The sequence below is a fragment of the Sorex fumeus genome, unplaced genomic scaffold, assembly GCF_029834395.1.
Source record: "Sorex fumeus unplaced genomic scaffold, SorFum_2.1 ptg000008l, whole genome shotgun sequence".
In the NCBI taxonomy this organism is placed as follows: domain Eukaryota; kingdom Metazoa; phylum Chordata; class Mammalia; order Eulipotyphla; family Soricidae; genus Sorex; species Sorex fumeus.
Window position 1 is genome coordinate 174,318 of NW_026606065.1, and position 15,289 is coordinate 189,606.

The 15,289-nt window shown below is 46.9% G+C and overlaps 1 long non-coding RNA gene and 3 other non-coding genes across 5 annotated transcripts; all 4 read left to right on the plus strand.

Annotated features, from left to right (window-relative positions):
* Nucleotides 1-3,017: 3,017 nt before the first annotated feature.
* Nucleotides 3,018-4,875, plus strand: LOC130019322 (uncharacterized). 2 transcript variants are annotated; one of them, XR_008791750.1, is made up of 6 exons: nt 3,018-3,056; nt 3,689-3,779; nt 3,878-3,954; nt 4,052-4,109; nt 4,407-4,471; nt 4,680-4,875. It is a non-coding gene; the product is annotated as an uncharacterized LOC130019322 (long non-coding RNA). The 2 variants fall into 2 exon arrangements; XR_008791749.1 differs by having other exon boundaries at nt 4,410-4,471.
* On the plus strand, nt 3,516-3,588 carry LOC130019513 (small nucleolar RNA SNORD50). The gene has a single exon (XR_008791833.1). It is a non-coding gene; the product is annotated as a small nucleolar RNA SNORD50 (small nucleolar RNA).
* Nucleotides 4,194-4,266, plus strand: LOC130019512 (small nucleolar RNA SNORD50). The gene has a single exon (XR_008791832.1). It is a non-coding gene; the product is annotated as a small nucleolar RNA SNORD50 (small nucleolar RNA).
* On the plus strand, nt 4,526-4,598 carry LOC130019514 (small nucleolar RNA SNORD50). Its single transcript, XR_008791834.1, has one exon. It is a non-coding gene; the product is annotated as a small nucleolar RNA SNORD50 (small nucleolar RNA).
* Nucleotides 4,876-15,289: the final 10,414 nt, after the last annotated feature.

Genomic DNA, 15,289 nt, shown 5'->3' on the forward strand with positions numbered 1-15,289 from the left:
CCGACATCCGTCAACGATCAAGAATCAGGGACACTGTCTCATTTGCCAAGGCGTCAAAAATCAGATGGGCTGGTCACGTAATGAGATTTAAAGACGACCGCTGGACTAGAGCTGTTACTGACTGGATTCCACGGGATGTCAAAAGACCGCGTGGCCGCCAACCTACCAGATGGTCAGACTTCTTCGTGAAGATCATGAACGATCGGTTTTAGGCCCTTCATGTTCCCGGAGCGAACAGATGCCATTGGGCTACACTAGCACGCGACAGGGACAAATGGAGACGTTACTGGCGCCCACTCGAGCAAATCGACGACTCGCCTGAGCAAATCGATGACTAATGGGAAGTTAAGTGATTAAGTGTGATTAAGTGTATGGTCTAAGACGTTTGTCTAATCAATCTTTCTTCTGAATTTCAAAACCTAGCAGAGTGAAAGTTAAAATAGCAATCGAGGCTTCAAGGGATATTACAGCGAGTAGGGAACTCATCTTGCACCACCTGGGTTAGATCCCTGGCACCCCAGATGGACCCCTAACAACAATCCTCCGCCCCGCCCCCCCCACACACAGACAATCTGGCTGGGAATGATCCCTGGACTCAGATTCAGGAGTAACCCCCCCCCCCCCACACACACACACACTCACTCTGGCCCTGGACGCAGATTCAGGAGTAAACCACACACACACACACACACACACACACACACACACACACTCCAGCCAGGAATGATCCCTGGACACAGATTCAGGAGTAAACCACACACACACACACATAGACAATCCAGCCAGGAGTGATCCCTGGACACAGATTCGGGAGTAAAACACACTCATACACACACACACACACACACACTCCGCCCCTGGACACAGATTCAGGAGTAAACCACACACACACATACACACACACACACGCACACCAGCCCTGGACACAGATTCTGTAGTAAAACACACTCATACACACACACACACTCCGCCCCTGGACACAGATTCAGAAGTAAACCACACACACATACACGCATGCCAGCCCTGGACACAGATTCAGGAGTAAACCACACACACACACACACACACACACACACACAGACACTCCAGCCAGGAGTGATCCCTGGACACAGATTCAGGAGTAAAACACACTCATACACACACACACACACACACACACTCTGGCCCTGGACACAGGTTCAGAACACACACACACACACACACACACACACACACACACTCTGGCCAGGAGAGATCCCTGGACACAAATTCGGGAGTAAAACACACTCACTCACTCACACACACACACTCCAGCCCTAGACACAGATTCAGTAGTAAAACACACACACACACACACACACACTCCGGCCAGGAGAGATCCCTGGACACAGATTCAGGAGTAAAACACACTCATACACACACACACACACACATACACACACACTCTGACCCTGGACACAGGTTCAGAAGTAAACCACACACACACACACACACACACACACACACACACTCTGGTCAGGAGAGATCCCTGGACACAGATTCAGGAGTAAAACACACTCACTCACTCACACACACACTCCAGCCCTAGACACAGATTCAGTAGTAACACACACACACACACACACTCCGGCCAGGAGAGATCCCTGGACACAGATTCAGGAGTAAAACACACTCACTCACTCACACACACACACTCCAGCCCTAGACACAGATTCAGTAGTAACACACACACACACACACACACTCCGGCCAGGAGAGATCCCTGGACACAGATTCAGGAGTAAAACACACTCACTCACTCACACACACACTCCAGCCCTAGACACAGATTCAGTAGTAACACACACACACACACACACTCCGGCCAGGAGAGATCCCTGGACACAGATTCAGGAGTAAAACACACTCACTCACTCACACACACACACTCCAGCCCTAGACACAGATTCAGTAGTAACACACACACACACACACACACACACACACACACACACACACACACTCCGGCCAGGAGAGATCCCTGGACACAAATTCAGGAGTAAAACACACTCACTCACACATACACACACACACACACACTCCAGCCCTAGACACAGATTCAGTAGTAAAACACGCGCACGCGCACGCGCACGCGCACGCGCACTCCGGCCGGGAGTGATTATCCCTGGACGCAGATTCAGGAGTAAACCCCGAGCACCACCGGACGTTGCAACCAAATCGACCAACTCAGCAACGTTTTCCAAGGCGCCTTAAGCACCGTCGCCTCTGCTAAGCCGAGGGCCTGTCGGGGTCGCTGTCTCGGGGAGAAACCGCGGCTGGGCCGGGCGCAACAGCAGCGCCGGGCCTAGGAAAGCGCGCGGCGAACCCGGGCCGGGGCTGAGAGCGCCCCGTCCGTGCGGCACCGCGGTCCGGAGGTCTCCGGCGGGAAGCCTGCTGGGGAGGGGCGCGGCGTTTTCGCTCCCCTTGGCGCGCGACCCGCCAGCTCCCCTTGGGCGGGGGCGGGGGGCCGTGCCGCGACCAGGGTCCGCCCGTCCTTTTCGCGGCTGCCGCCGGCCGTGCGCCCGCGCCCGCGCCCGCGCCAGCTGCCAAGCCCGCAGCTCGCCTTCTGCTCCGCGGGGTCGCTCAGAGGTCTGAGTTTCCACGTGGCGACAGGGCCAGGCCGCCCGGAGCGTCCCGGCCCGGCCCCGCAGGGCGAGGCCGCGAGCCGGAGGTGAGCCCGCGCCTGCAAGCGCGGCGCTCGTTTGAATTCTGGCGCCACTCCCGCGCCACGTAGGGCCTGTCTGCGGAGCCACCGCTCGCGGCGCGCTGCGGACACGCGACGGCCGCGGCGGGCGCGCGCGGAACGGCGGCGCGCGCGCCACGCCCCGGAACGAGCGCGCGTAAGAAAGGAACCGCCGCGCGCGCTCTCGGGCTCGTCCTGCCGGGCTGGCCACGCCCCTTCCTCGCCCTGCTCCAATCGGAGCGAGAGGGAGGGGCAGCCTCGTTCTGAGCCGCGAGAGGCTATATAGGGGGCTGCAGGCGCCGCGGCGCTTCCTTTTGCGGCGGCGGCGTTGCGAGGCGGCGGCTGTGGGCCCGAGGTAAGGCGGACGTCGCGGACGCGGTTCCAAATCGGTTAAGGCAACGCAGGCTAGACCGTTGGGGTTTCCCTGAACTGTGGGTTCATAGGACTCGTGCTTGAAGTGCAAGATGCGAGACCTGCGTTTGTGCCCAGGCCCTCGGCCTCGCCTGGCTCCTGGGTCGTGGTTGCAGACTCGGACGGGGCCAAGTTGGCTGGGGACACGCCCTGTCCCCGATGGCTGCGCGTGCGTGGCGTGGGAGGAGACCCTTAATCCCAGCATCTGGGGCCGGATCTCACCAAAGCGTCGCGAGCAACGCAGACTGGGGGTAAACGTGGCGAGTGTTTCTGAACAAAAGGTTCTGTCCCCGACTGGACCGACACCGCCCGGTTGCGTGGAGGAAGCCCCTCGGAGCTCTTGCCACCTGCCGCGGTGCTTTTGGTCCCCGTCACGGGGACTTAGCTAGGGGAACTGCGGTCTGATCGATGATGAAGTCTATCCCGAAACTGATGACCTGAAGAAAAAAACATGTTACGGATTCGGCTTCTGAGGTGGAAGACCGCCAGCAACAGGCGGATAGCGCGGGGTTCGCAGGCCTGGGTGGCTGTCCTTTGGTAACTGAGGGTTCTGTTGCTCTTTTTACCGCCCTGTAGTGGCGCCCGAGCTGCAGGGCCGGACTGAGCCATGGCTCGCGGGGGACGGTGGCTCCCGAGGCCGAAGGGAGCCCTCGCCTGGGATGCTCGGGTAAGCGCTGCGGGTCTGGTTGGGACCGAGGCCGACCTGTCGGGGGCACAGTCGGGGCGTGCGGAGCGGCGGTCTCGAGCTGGGTGCTGTTTCTTTAGGTGCAGGGGGAGAACCGCAGGATTCGGGGAGAGGCGGCTCGGAAAGCCACTTGAGCCAAACCTGACGTCTGTGCCAGGTGTGTGTTGAAACGGTGTTTTGATTCTGGCAGAGGCATGCCTGTTAGCCCGCGTGCTGGGTCAGTGGGGAAAAGAATTCCTTTCTGTGATTAACAGTGACTCTGCCGGGGAACTGCTGATGTCGGACCAACAGTCAGTCTTCGGAGAACGTTGTGTGAGTGAAGCCCTCCGAGTCCCTGCTACTTGTCCCTAAGGTTTTGGTGCTTATCCTCGTGGCCCAGCTAACGGATTTTGGTCTGATCAATGATGAAACCTATCCCGAAACTGACGACCTGAAGAAAAAAACATGTTACGGATTCGGCTTCTGAGATGGAAGACCACTCTTCGCAGGAGGATAGCACATCCTTGATTGGCCTGGCTTTTTAGCTTGCATATAACTGAGGGGGGGTCTTAATATTTTTATCGACTTTCAAAGGGGTTTATAGCTCACAGTATTCTTTCCCTCTGCCAGCAGTGAGGGGCCGCTGTCCATCCAAAGTCCATTTTGCTGTGAAGTTACTGCTGTGACCCATTTCTGTGAGTTGATTTTTGTTTGATTTCTGGGCAATTGGGATAGCTAATCCTTGGTCTCATTTAAGATGATCATTTCCCAAACCTGAATTTCTGTTGAAAAAGCCCTAGAGGAATATGGCTTCTGAGGGATCACTAAAGAGCATAAATGTTTACTTAACAGTAATTTAGTAAAAAAATGATAGTTTAGCTTATCTTTGTTTTCTTTTTCTAGAGCTACAGCCAAAGGATACACTTATGAAAAGGGTGATTTGGAAAACATGGTTTTGTGGACCTGGAAAGAGAAAAGCATTTCGAGTCAAGGCGAAGTGTTGGTTTTTTAATGTGTGATGGCGGGCACACTAGTGCACAATTTCCCCAAGTCCCCTTGATCACTTATTTGGAAATAAAAATAGATAACTATAATAAAAGATGAGTGAAAGATACTGTTTATTAAGTGAGGTGTGAAACGTTGCCTTTGAGTGGATACAGTATTCCAGGTGTTTCTGGATTCCTATGGAGGTAAGAATCCTGACAGCCTAGTAGAAGTGAGAAACGAAGTGATCAGTCTGATAACAGTGTTCACTCCCTATAAATTTGAAAGTATGCTTAGGCTGAAAATAGGATAGGAATGAAGAAACTGAAAAAGAAAGCTGGATACTTAGGACAATTAGAAAGTTGGGTGTGATGACTGGTCTTAACCCATGGTGATTTCTGTGCCTAATGAAAACTTTCATAAAGAGGTATATGATAAAATTTGTTATAAAAAGTTACGGGCCTCATGCATTTAAATTTCAAGGTGACGATTCAAGTATGTAGATGCTATGGTGGGAGTTGATCTTGATTCAACATTAATCCCCTTAAATAGTTTAATATGCTACTGCCAAGTAACATGCCCGGATAGTAATTAATATCAACTGCATTTTATTCCAAAGGTGATTTTTACATATTTCTGGCACATCCTTGATTTTCATAGCTATTTTGACATGCATGAACTAACAGATCCCTAAAATTTCCTTTGTCCAGTTCTACTTGAGAAGTCCTAACTAGTTTAATCCATTAAGATTCAAAGTCTTAAATCTTTGCCTGTACATGTTTGTACAGCAAATAATAACTGAATAATGAGAGACTAGGATCTGAGCAAAACCAGAATTGGGGAGCATACCCTTTTGTTAAAGTTGGCAAACATCAAATACAATGTTATGAAACAAGCCAAATTTGTTTTTAAGCCCTCTGACCTCTTTTCATGCAGTTACTTTACTTGTCAAGCTTAAAATTATTTACTTTGTAAATTTGTGTGATCCAGGTTAAATTGGTAATACATAGAATACTGTGGAATAAAATTTAATCAAATACTAGTATGGTTCAGTGGTACAGTAGAACAACCTTTCACTCAAGTGAAAACTTGAGTTCTGTGTTTTTTGGACCCCACATAGGGGTGCTCTGGACTTCCTGGCTCTGCTCAGGGATCATTCCTGGTGACCTGTCCTCATCCTTGGAAGCTACTTCTACTTTGGTTTTAAAGAGGTCACTTCTCAGCAATGCTTAGACTGATGCCAGGGGTGGAATCCTAGCTCTCCTACCAGCAGAACTGTAGTCCTTTGAGCTGTCACTCTCGCCCTGATGAAAGTATGATGTTCCTTGTTAGAAGAGACTAATGAAATTAGCATTCAGAATTTGGAAATAGAGGAATTTCCAAATCTAATGAACTATAGTAATTGGTAAATAAGTGAGAAATCTATTGATTCCTACTGAGTGAAAAAAAGATTGATTCTTTTTTTCCTTAATAGAAGGGATCATCAATAAAGAGATTTCTCACCTAATGGGAAAATTTTTTTGCTTTTTGGGTTATACTGGGTGATGCTCAGGAGTTACTCCTGGCTCTGCACTTAGTAATTGCCCCTGGCAGTGCTCAAGGGATGCCAGGGATCAAACCCAGGTTAGCCACCCTATCTGCTGTACTATATATCACTCTAGCCCCCAACATTTTTGCAAAATATGAGCTAATAATGATCAGCAGTGGCTTGGAACATTAAAGTTAAAAAAGATCCTGGAGAGATAGTACAGTGCATAGGCTTCTTGCCTTGCACATAGCTGACCCAGGTTTGACCTGTGCCCTAAGATTTAATAATGGTTCCCTAAGGACCTCCAGTGATCCTTGAGCACAGAGCCAGGAGTAAGCCCTCTAAATATTAAAATTAAGGCTGAAAATAGCAGAAAAGGGAGCCTGTAATCCCTTTTCTTGTGGTTATGTGGTGTCAGAGGGGTCACACAGTTTTGTAGTTGTCTGGAGTCACATTCTGGACTTAATGCAGACAAGTCCAGAGCTCTGCCTCTACCTGGACCATATGTAGTGTGGGGGATTCCAATGGGATGGCTGCAGGCAAAGCAAATGCCTTACCTCCTTTATAATATTTCTGGCCCTGGTTCTTTTGTTTGGTTGGTTGGTTGGTTTTTTTTTTTTTTGGTGTGGGGGATAAGTTGGGGATGTTGGCATTCAGTGGTAATTCCTTCTGGCTCTATGTGTGAGAATTAGAGGACCATGTGGTGCTGAGGATAGAAATTAGGCCTTCTATTTGCAAAGCATGCACTCTAACTTGCTAGTTGAACTATCCCTCTGGCTCTCACATGTTTGTTTTAAGACCACACCTGGTGGCCTTCAGGGCTTATTGCTGGCTCGTACTCAGGGATCACTCAGGGCGGACTTTGGAGACCATACGGGGTGGTGGGAATTGAATCCAGGTCAGCTGTGTCCAAGACAAGTGCCCTTCTTGCTGTACTATCTCACGCTGATTTTTAATGATACACCTATCAGACTTACATAATACTACCGTGCACTTTACTTCATGTTTTAGATACATAAATACTAGATATAATGTACTAAACCCAGAAAATTGTGTGTTCATATTAGGCTGCTCTTCATCAATCCTTATATAGCATGAATGAATAGAATTGTAAACATTAAGTCAGAATTGTAAATATTAAGTCTGCTTTAAAGTTGTCTGAGCCTTGCCAAGTTTGCCCCAGATTGTTTTCTATATCAAAGATGTTGAAGGATGAGGCCAGAGAGAGCATGGTGAGTAAGGTGTTTGCCGTATGGCCTCTTGAGCCTGCCAGGAGTGATCCCTGAGCACAGAGATAGGAGTAAGACCTGAGCACTACTGGATGTGCCCATGACCCTCATCCGCCCAAGAAAGATTGGTTCAAGGGAGAAGATCTGAAATCCAGCCTACACACTGCCTGACCAGCTTTGCCCCTTGATGTGGGGCACTGTATTACCGTCAGGCCAAGGAATATACTCGCCCACGCTGGGCCTCTAGCTCTGTAAGAGTATGTATACATTCCCAAATGCATGCAAATCATCTCATGATCTTGTGAAACTGTTAAATCTGGTAGGTTGGTCTAGGGTGAGATTCAAGAGCACCTACACTTCTGAAAGTTTCCACATGAAACCTGTGATGATCCATCCATGAGCTACATTTTATTTATTTATTTATTTATTTTTACATTTTTTTTTCTTTTTTTATTAGTGAAAAACCATGAGGTACAGTTATAGGCTTACAAATTTTGTGCTTGGGTTTCAGTTATACAATGATCAAGTCCCCATCCCTCCACCAGTGCCCGTCATCCATCCCCATGGGTCCCAGCATCCCCCCCCCCCTCATCCCCCCCGCCCCGTCCCATCCTGCCTCTGTGGCAGGGTATTCCCCCCTGTTCTCTCTCTCTTCTTTTGGGTACTGTGTTTTGCAAGAGAGGCTTTGAGTGGCAATCATGTTTGGTCTATCGACTACCTTCAGCATGCTTCTCCCACCCTGGGAGGGCCCTCACAATACCCTTCATTTGGTACTCTCTTCTCTATCTGAGCTTCCTTTTCACCTAGAGTCTGTGGCTGGCCTTACATTCATGGAGCAAAATTCCTGGTACTAATCTCAGCCATTCCTGTGTGTCACTCTCCCTTTTTGTTACTTTATGTTCCCCAGATGAATGCAATCTTTCTGTGTCTATCCCGCTCTTTCTGACTCATTTCGCTTAACATGATACTTTCCATGTAGTACCACTTGTATGTAAATTTCATAACTTCATCTTTTCTAACAGCTACATAGTACTCCATTGTGTATATGTACCAAAGTTTCTTTAACCAGTCATCTGTTCTTGGGCACTCAGGTTTTTTCCAGATTCTGGCTATTGTAAAGAGTGCTGCAATGAACAAACAATTGCAGATGTCACTTTGACTATACCTTTTTGCCTCTCTGGGATATATTCCCAGGAGTGCTATAGCTGGGTCAAATGGCAGATCAAATTCTAATTTTTTGAGAATCGTCCATACTGTTTTCCAAAAGGGTTGGACCAGCCGGCATTCCCACCAGCAGTGAAGGAGGGTCCCTTTCTCGCCACATCCGCGCCAGCACCGGTTGCTTTTGTTCTTGTGGATGTGGGCCAGTCTCTGTGGTGTGAAATGATATCTCATTGTGGTTTTGATCTGCATCTCTCTGATGATTAGTGATGTAGAGCATTTTCCATGAGCTACATTTTAAATGGCAAGACTTAGAGGCTTCCTCAGGCCTAACCACTCTCATTCAGAAACTCACCTGGTTAGGTAACCAGGACCACAGAATTCCTGTCAGAACAAATCTGAACTTATTTGCTGTTAGGGAAGGCAATGATGAATAGATCTTGGATGGGTTAGAATAGTGACATGTATATGAACAAGGTACAGCTTGGTAGGGGGTTTTGAGAGTGAGAAGAGAAGGGCAGTAGGCTGGAAGTAATACGCCAGTATTGAATACTGAGTCCTAGAATTTAGAATTTGAGCTTTAGGGCTGGAGAGATAGTATAGTGGGGAGTGTGTTTGCCTTGCACGCAGCTGACTGGTTTTGATCCCCGATCCCCGGCATCCCATATGGTCCCCCAAGCACTGCCAGGAGTAATTCCTGAGCACAGAGTCAGGAGTAACTCCTGAGCGTTGCCGGGTGTGACTCAAAGAGCCAACAAAAGAAAAAGAATGTTAACTTTGTCTTTTAGACCATTAGAAAGTTTTATGTGTCAGGTTAGATAGGTAGTTCAACAGGCTGAGGACAGGCTTTGATTGCTAAAAGATAGTTCAATCCCCAGCATTGCATTGTTCCCTGAGTACAGCCAGAAGTGACAGAGTTTCAAGCAGGAAGTTGCGATGAGCACCAACAGGTGTGTCGTCATCCCCCCATCTCCCCCCAAATACACACACACAAATAAGACAAAAAAGGTTGTATGTATCAAGGTAGAAAAACACATTTTGGTGTGTTTGTTTCTGTTTTGAGCCACAAATCCTGGAGTGCTCAGGGCTTCTTCCTGGCTCTGTAACTTAGGGTCACTTCTGGCAGAGCTCAGAGAACCATCTGGGGATCTGGGGATTGAACCAGAGTTGACCACGTGACAGGCAAGTACTTTACCCACTGTACCATCTCTCTAGTCTTGAGTTAAAACTTTTATTTTATTTTATTTTTTTGGTTTTGAGGCCACACCCATTGGAGGGAAGTACATCTAGAGGTGCTGGGGCACCTTGCAGTGCTAGGGTCTGAACCTGAGCCTGCTGCATGGAACACGTGCTCCAGCACATTGAACCATCCCTCTGGCCTCCAGGTACAACTTTATTTTACTTTTTAAAAATAGTTTATCATTTTATTTTATGGGAAGGTTCATTAGCTGTAATCAATTTTCAATGTCGTCACTATTTTTCTTTATTAGTTTTACTTACACACTGTGGTTGACAAAATTGTTCATAATACAATTATATTTTGGGTATTCAGTATTCCCAGCACCTATCCCACCACCAATGTGATCTTCCCTCCACCATTGTCCCCAGTTTCCCACTCACCCTCCAAGACTGCCCCCTTAGCAGGCAAAAAATATTTTATGTTGCTTGTTACATGAAATGGTAAGTAGAATTATCAAAAATTGTTCAGTAAAAGAAAATTTGTGAAAATTGTCATATCTCACTATGGTGTTATGAAAGTCATTAAGGACTTATTGAGGTGTTTGGTGCTAGTTTAGTCTTCTGTGTTATTGTTCTTATTTATTGATCTACTTTCCCATCTAATTTGCTGTGCTCCTACTGGACTGTCAATATTGTAGAATTGAGAGGTGTCAAGTGGCCACATATGCAACTCCCACTCATGGTGATGCTCCTGGTAGTACAGTTTGTACTATAGTTAATACTATACATGTTATAGAGTTTGGGCATCCTGCAAGCAAAGTATGAGCTCAGTTCTTTGAGTTCTCTCTGAGAAAAGAGAAAAAAGACTTTTTTTTTTTTTGCTTTTGTTTTTGGACATACCTGGAAGTCCTTAAGATAAACTTGCTCTGCTCAAGGATCATTACTGATGAGATTTTTTTTGGGGGGGGATGAAAAGGATACATCTGGTAATGCTAAGGGGTTATTCCTGGCTCTGCATTCAGGAATTACTCCTGGCAGTGCTTGGGGGACATTTGGGGGACCATTGACCCCAGATTGGCCATGTGCAAGGCAAGTGCCCTACCTACTGTACTATTGCATCAGCCCCATTCCTGATAGTTTTTCGAAGATTGTGTATGGTGCCAGGAATTGAATCCAAATCGGCCATGTGCAAGTCAAACACTCTATCACTGTACTATCTCTCCAGCCCCCCCCCCACAACATTTCAATGTTTTGATTCATTATATGTGGGAATCATACATATTCATTCCTCAGGTTTTTTCAAGTTTAGGATAAATCTTTGAAATTTCATCCTCCTTGAAGAAGGAATATCTTTTATTGTTGTCATTGATGTAATTGTCATTGAGGTTTCTCAATGGAGTTCAAGATGCCGCTCTGTTTAACGTTCATTGATTTAAAGAAGGCCTTTGATTCTGTTGAGACGGAAGCAGTCATTGAAGCCCTACCCAATTAGGGCATTCAAGCCCAGTACATCAAGATCCTCCGTGAGCTGTATTGTGGATTCACTACCAGGATCTCACCATTCTACAAAGAAGTGATCGTTGATGTCAAGAGAGGGGTTTGGCAGGGTGATACCATTTCACCGAAACTCTTCAGTGCCACCCTCGAGAACATCATGCGACGACTGGAATGGGAAGGAATGGGAGTGAAGATAGATGGTCGGCAACTCCACCACCTCCGCTTTGCTGATGACATTGTTTTAATAACACCAAACATCAGCCAAGCGGCACAAATGCTGGCCGACTTTGACCATGAGTGTGGAAAGGTAGGACTACAGCTGAATCTTACGAAGACAATGTTCATGAGAAACAGCCTCGTTCTTGATGCCCCATTCGCTCTCAATGGAACGACCATCTCCGAATGCAACAGCTACGTGTACCTAGGTCGAGAGGTCAACATGACAAATGACCTGGCACCCGAGCTGCGCAGGAGGAAGAGAGCGGCTTGGAACGCCTTCAAGAACGTCGAAGAAATAGCTAAGAGGACGAAGAACCTCCGGCTCCGGGCACATCTCTTTGATTCCACTGTTCTTCCTGCATTAACATATGCCTCAGAGACCTGGGCCCTACGCAAACAAGATGAGAACGCTATTCAGGTCTCCCAAAGAAGAATAGAAAGAGCTATGCTTGGAATATCACGTTTCACTCAAATGAGAGAAAGAATCCGGAGTTCTGACATCCGTCGACGATCAAGAATCAGGGACACTGTCTCATTTGCCAAGGCGTCAAAAATCAGATGGGCTGGTCACGTAATGAGATTTAAAGATGACCACTGGACTAGAGCTGTTAGTGACTGGATTCCACGGGATGTCAAAAGACCGCGTGGCCGCCCACCTACCAGATGGTCAGACTTCTTCGTGAAGATCATGAATGATCGGTTTGAGGCCCTTCATGTTCCCGGAGCGAACAGATGCCATTGGGCTACACTAGCACGCGACAGGGACAAATGGAGACGTTACTGGCGCCCACTCAAGCAAATCGATGACTAACGGGAAGTTAAGTGATTCAGTGATTAAGTGATTGATGTAATGATGGATTATAAGACTATAATTTTTCAATTTAATTTTTATTTAGACACCATAATTTACAAGACTACATATACTTTCAGGGTACTGTTTAATACTGCTTCAAAATTTATTTTGTCATACTGCTTTCATCTTGAAAGTACCAATATTCCTCCACCACAGTCCCAGGACCCAGTCTTCTTACGTTTAAGATAATTTTTAATTTGTGTATTCCCTCCCATTTTCCCTTTCTCTTCATTAGTATGGTCGCTGTGATGAGGGTTTGCAGATGTGCCTGACTGAGATGCTCACACATTTTTAGTGGTTGTACTCACCAGGAAGCACACGTCAGGTCGTATTGCTGGTCCACTCAGCCTTGGTGCTCACTGACACTTGCATTCATCTACTTGTGATACTTGCACACGTGCTTGACAAGGCACTCTTGGTTGACACACACAGTTGTGGTTATGGTGCTTATTGGGGGTGTTGTGCTCACACACTTGCTTGATAGCTGTCGAACTTCCTGGTTGTAGCACTTGCACATCTTTGTAGTTGCAGTGCTCACTGAGGGTTGCATCTATTTCTGTGGTGTTTACACGTATCTGACTGAGGTGCAACCAGAAATCACTTTCATGTGCCAGGAATAGCAGACAGCAGAGTTGCCAGGATTGCACATGCACGTGTGAAACACCAGGGAATTCAGTCTTGACCATATTCTTGCAAGACAGGTGTTCTAAGCTGCTGTACTAGTTCTCTTTCTTTTTCTTTTCTTTTTTTTTCACCTTTCCCCCCCAACCCCCCCCCCCCTTTTTTTTTCAGTTTTGGAGCCACACCTGACAATGCTCAGGGGTTACTCCTGGCTCGGGTTACTCCTGGCTCTGCACTCTTCACTCCTAGTCATGCTCAGGGTTGATTGAACCAGAGTTGGCCGTGTGCAAGGCAAATGCCCTACCTGCTGTACGATTGCTCGGGCCCCTCCTTCCCTTTTTGTTGTTGCATGGTAGTAACCGGTGCAGCAGCAATTCTTTAGTTTTGGTGATATGCTGGTAATAGTAAGGATTTGTTGCAGCTCTGGAGATTCCAAATCAAAGTAATGCTGGGATCACACATGGGCATGTGGGGAAGTATTAGGGAACAAACTTACAGGGTCATGTCTTCAAGACAATCACTTTAGTACTGAGCAATCCCTAGAGTTCTCATCCAGACTTTTTTGTGTGCTTTTTTTGTTTCAAGGTCACACCCACCAGTGCTCAGGGGTCATTCCTGGCTCTGGAATTACTCCTGACAGTGCTTGGGGGACCATCTGGGACACTGGGGATAGAACCCAGGTTGGCTTTGTGTAAGGCATAAGACCTACCCAGTGTACAATTGCTCCAGTTCCCCACTTCCAGACTTTCAACCCTCATCTCACTCACCTAGTGAGATCTTTTTGAGTAAAGTCACCTTCTGTTATCACTTTCATTCTCTAAGACCATACTTAAGGGGATACTTATTTCAAATTCACAGAAAATCTAGGTGTAAACTATCAGGAAACATATAACATTGTTTGTTTTTTGGCTACACCCGGTGGTGCTCTGGGCTTATTTCTGGCTCTGTGCTCAGGGATCATTCTTGGTGGGACTCAGAGGACCATATAGGGTGCAGGGAATAGAACATGTGCATGTGCAAGGCCATGTGCAAGGCCAGCGCTCTACCCACTGTACTATGGCCCTGACCCTAAAAAGCAACATTGAACATGAAACAGAAGATTCAGAATTATACTTTGTATGCGGTAAAAAATACTGTCACAAAATATGATTCATATATATGTAACCTATGAAGTTTATAGGCTGGTGTGATTATGAAAGATATTATTTTTCTTTAGGTTATAGTGAAACAAACACAAAAGCCTTAACTCCAGATGGTGTCCAAGGCCCTCCTAATCTGATTATAGGTTACCTCATATCATGTCTTGCAATTCTTGCTTCCAAGCCTTTCTACAAATAGTACACTCTAATCACAATGAACTTTTCTCCATTTTTTTTCAGGCGTCATATTTCTCTTACCCATGAGCACTTGCACGTGTTTCTTCAGCCTGGAGTCCTCTTTCTCTACTTCTTAAAAACTATTCAGGACCAGAGAGACAGTTCAGTGGGTGGAGCATTTGGCTTGCACGTTGCTTACACAGGCTCAATCCCTGGCACCCTGAGCCCTATCAGTAGTGATTTCTGAGCACAGAGCCAGGAGTAAACCCTGAGCACCACTGGGGCGGCAAAACAAAAACAAACCCAAGAACAAAAAAACATCCTACAAGTCCTTGACCTTTAAACCTAAGAAATTTCTGTTCCTATGGATTTCGGAGGCTTCCTTTCCTCTGTCATTTAACTTATCAACTTGCTTTGAAACTGCTTAGCTGACTTTTGGCCTAATTAAAGAGGGATGTAGCACTGTCCTCCCATTGTTCATTGATTTGCTCCAGCGGGCCCAGTAACGTCTCCATTGTGAGACTTTGTTGTTACTGTGTTTGGCATATTGAATACGTCACGGGTAGCTTGCCAGGCTTTGCTGTGCGGGCGAGATACTCTCGGTAGCTTGCCGGGCTCTCCGAGAGGGGCGGAGGAATCAAACTTGGGTTGGCCAGGTCGGCCGCATGCAAAGCAAACACCCTACCTGCTGTGCTATCGCTCCAACCCTGTGCTATAAAGAGGGATAATGACTATTTTCTTCCATCTGTATCTTTGCTGTTTAGCACAGAATCAGGTATATGAAAGTGCACAATACATAATGGTAAGCTGCATTAAATTAAAAGATTTTCCTAAATCTATTAACTTTATCCTCTATGTAAGCATATTACATAATTATATATGCATATTTCAGCTTTCTTAGGATAAAGCTCTGGAAGCAAAATTAT